Here is a 5,000-nt window from a genome sequence, read left to right as displayed (position 1 = left end):
CGATGTTTGGACAAGAAACATTTCTTATGGAATTACCTGCTTATGGCCCATGAGTTACTCCAGATATGCTAATTTGTATATATAATTACTTTTCAAAAGTATTACGTAATTTACTACTAATTGTATGATACAGAATTGTAGTATAACTTCAAAACGATACAATATACATATGTGCCTACTGATTAAAAGATTAATTTATATAGATGTGGAACAAAGTTTAAAAAATTAATAGCTTTACAAATCATGAAAAAAATCCATACTATTAAAATTTTCGTCTACCTAATAAAAGGAATTGAATGTGCAAGAAACTTGAATATTTCAATATAACCATTATTCAAATAAATTTTTTGATACCCCTCCTTTTTCTCCCACATCCCTGGTAACCGACACAAACTAAAAACCCATTCAGAGTGAATATTTCATGTCAATTTTACATTGAACTAAGTTTATTATGTTATAAAAATATTTTTGTAGGAATATCAAAGATTAAGAGTTAAATGAGGTTTCCATGCAAAAATAACGTGGATTCACTATGAATCTATAGAAGGTTTCTCCATGTGTTGAGTTCCTAACGTTCTCAGTACCATACATGAAAAAAGGTAGAGATATTATACAACTTGGTAGATACGATAGGTGTATAAAGGGACTTTGTTCAAGAAAGGGAGATAGATCTCTGAAATTTTGAGATTGAAAGATCAGTCGGGTTTAGACAATGAAGAGGGAGTAAGGATAAGTGAGCTTTTGACGAATCTAATGGGAGAGGTGTTTGTCAGAGACTGAGTATGAAATTCAAAAAGAGAAACCATATTCTATCTTTCAAGTTAAGGGGAGGATAGTCATAGATACTTGACTCATATTTTTCCATTGCAGGCTACAAGTTTGATTACCTATTTTCCATAAACAAAGAAACTATAGTAATTATCGTTATAAAAACAATATATATTGTTTATATTTATTATTAAATATTTCAATTTAGAATTTGTATGCATATGATTAAATGTTATGAAAAATTATAAACAACTGTTTAGGAACGCAGTACCCTGACTTCACCTTTAAAACATATTTTCAATTGAACCAAAAATTTAAAGATGATAAAATTACTATAAAAACTTTATTGGTCACAAAAGCATGAATTGGAAGTTTTGCATGATGGTCCCATTTCAAAAGCAACATATTTTTCTTCAACATGGATCTTGAAATAAATTAAACAAATAATACAACAAATATTATAGCTAAAAAAGCGTGACCTGGAATCAGCGTTATTTTGAATGAATGATACAAAGTACCAATTCCATGACATTTCCAGATTTAAAGGTTTTTGTGAAATATGGAAAGAGAACGCGGCCCCGATTTATGTTTGGCATCGGGTACCTCTTGATTGATGGGCAGAGCGGAGGGAAATATTATCCAGCTGCAGTTGTTCCATCCATTAATGTATAAAGAGGGATTCCAGTTTCGATGCATATGGGCTTACTCGGGAAATGTTTTAATAATTTAGTATCATGATATAGGTATATATATATATATATATATATATATATATATATATATATATATATATATATATATATATATATATATATATATATGTTTATATATATATATATATATATATATATATATATATATATATATATATATATATATATATATATATATATATACATTTATATATATATTTATATATATTTATATATATATATATATATATATATATATATATATATTTCTGTACAAGAATATATATATATTTATATATATATATATATATATATATATATATATATATATATATATATGATAAATTTTGCACATTTAGACGTGTTTTTCATATTCAAATAAGCCATATATATTTTGGATACATTAATGTCTGGATTCTCTTAACAACCTCGGGATCAGAGCCCCAGGCTTTTGTGATTTCGCCTGGGGCTCTGATCCCGAGGTTGTTAAGAGAATCCAGACATTAATGTATCCAAAATATATATGGCTTATTTGAATATATATATATATATATATATATATATATATATATATACATATATATATATATATATATATATATATATATATATATATATATATATCTTCCTACATATATGTGTATGCATACTACCACGTGCTATAAAATTGTATATATATATATATATATATATATATATATATATATATATATATATATATATATATACATATATATATATATATATATATATATATATATATATATATATATATATATATATATATATATGTAAATATACACGCACAATTCGAGTTACTATGAATATAGAACTAATTAAGACATAATATAATAATCTTTTCAGGACTTGAGAGTAGAGTTTAAGAATCAATTATTTCAAATGGTTCTCCGTCGTATTTAGACACACGAGGAAAATGATCATCACAAATACAACACTAATGAGGAAACAGGAGGGAAATAGTGAAAATGATGGCAATTATATCGTGATTAATATTTTTCCGCTCCTCTGTTAATTGATTCGAGTATGAATGGTATTGCAACTGTGCAATGAAAACAATTCGCAGTATTTTTATTTTGGATGGGGGAAATCTATGGCAAGTAGATTGCCATTTGCCGTAAAGCGACGCATTAAAAAAAAAAAAAAAAAAAAAGGGGGGATTTTGACAATGTTACTGATCTAATATTAGAATTAAGTTGAACTAAGAAAAACCACTGATATTCTAGCAGAAACTGATGTACAAAAAAGAAAGAAAGAAAGAAAGAAATAAAGAAAGAAAAAAAAGGCGAAACTTCACATGCAGAGTTAACTGTAAACTTTTTAAATTGTTTTAAATGTGATAGAGTTTTCATGTACTCTTGCGAGTTAAATTTTCATCAGAATTATCTTTTTGTACTTGAAATCTAGGGATTATCTTCATGGGGAACATACAGAAAATACAAAATATAACAAAGGAATTTGACTTAATCCTTATTTGTTTTAATAATAACTTTAAATATTAGTCAAACAGAAAAGAAAATGAAATACTGAGCAAAGATTTATTCAAAATATTCAGAATATTCACCTATTTCCATGAAATTGGCTGAATGGTACCCTTCATGTAAATGTTTTAAGGTTCGTGGTTCTCTCCCTATTAGACGTTCAAATGTTCACACAGCTTTAGCTAAAAAGTCAATTACCTTTTTGGGGTCCCCGCCCCCTACAAAATAATGGATATATATAGGTATCACTACCCTCAAGAGTTGTTAACAAACCCTTTTTATCTAAGATTGTATTTTTGGATATGAAGAATAATGTATATATAAGACCGATATTATGAACACTTGTATGTCATTGTCTGGATGACAAGGAATTAGGGGGTCAGTTTTACAAATGCTTTTAAATCATGATCATTAAATTTCAAATACTTAGGGCCAAGGTTAACATATCAATCTATTATCTGTAGCAAACGTATTTTCTTTTAGTGCTGTTACGTACAATATTTTTTATTGAATAGTTGCAATTGATTCGATATTCCGTGAGGTAGAATTGATTTTATATTACGATATGCTTTAAGGATTGATAAGAGTTATATATATATTGTGACGGGCCGAGAGAGGAGTTGTGAAATCAAAGGCAGATTGGAAACGACTGAGTTATATTGTTGTGGAACACTCTCCTTATATACAAAACCTCAAGGCAACAGGACATGACAAGTTCACAAGACAGACAAAATCACAGAGGAAAAACCAGACTTGAATTTTCATGTTCGTTTTAGTGCGAGGGAAGAGCGAAGATACAACCATAATATATACAAAAGGAATTATGTACAATTGTGTGAAACACGGTTGGTACATGGCTCCCCCCCTAAAAATGACATACTGTACATGTTAAATAGGGCGCCCTGATCTAGAGAGGCGAACTGTAGGCGGGTCATCTGGCAGAAGATAAGCAGGTTTTAGACGATCAATGGAGACCCAGTCTTCTTTGCCCCGAATGTTTAGGAGGAATGCTTTCGGACTGCGTCGGATCACAAGGTAAGGTCCCGTGTAAGGGGGCGTTAACGGTGGCTTGCTGGTGTCGTTGCGCAGGAAGACGTGCGTTGCAGAGTGCAAGTCCGTTGGTATGTGATACTTCGCTGGGGGCTTGTAAGTCTGGCGGCACGGAGTAAATTTTCCCACGACGTGACGTATGCGCTGGAGATCGTCGGAGGAGGTTGTAGAAGGAAAAAACTCGGCAGGGACGACCAACGGGTCGCCATACACCATTTCGGCTGCCGAGACGTCGAGGGCGTCTTTAGGAGTGGTCCTTAGTCCAAGGAGGACCCAGGGAAGCTAAGTAAACCAGTTGCAATCCTTGCAGCGGGACATCAAAGCTGCTTTGAGGGTGCGATGAAAACGTTCAACCATTCCATTGGCAGCGGGGTTGTAGGCCGTTGTGTGATGTAGGGTGATGCCCAGGAGATTCGCTAATGACGTCCATAATTGAGAGGTGAAAGTGGTTCCCCTGTCAGAAGTAATATGCTCAGGGATACCGAATCTTGAAATCCATCCAGAGAGTAAGGCAGATGTACATGAGGCGGACGTTGCAGTTTCCATGGGAATGGCTTCAGGCCAACGAGTGGAGCGGTCGATGACGGTAAACAGGTAACGATGTCCTTGTGATGTGGGTAGGGGACCTACAACGTCGACGTGAATGTGTGCGAAACGACGCTGAGGTTGAGGAAAGGTGCCCACTCCTGAATCCGTGTGTCGATGTACTTTGGAAGTTTGGCAAGAAGTACAGGCACGGACCCAATCCTTAGCATCCTTAGAAATGCCGTGCCAAATGAACTTTGCCTTCAGCAGCTGTGCAGTAGAACGGCACGAGGGATGTGAAAGGCCGTGGATGAAATCAAACACCTGTCGGCGCATGGGAGCAGGAATCCAAGGTCGCGGTCTACCAGTACTGACGTCACAGAGGAGGGTGGTGTTGGAGTTTTCGAGGGGAAAATCCTCCCAACGGAGGGACGTGCAGGATGTCCTACAAGCTTGATACTCTGGA

This window comes from Palaemon carinicauda, chromosome 2 (assembly GCF_036898095.1).
Source record: "Palaemon carinicauda isolate YSFRI2023 chromosome 2, ASM3689809v2, whole genome shotgun sequence".
Taxonomy (NCBI): domain Eukaryota; kingdom Metazoa; phylum Arthropoda; class Malacostraca; order Decapoda; family Palaemonidae; genus Palaemon; species Palaemon carinicauda.
This window is presented reverse-complemented; position numbering follows the sequence as displayed.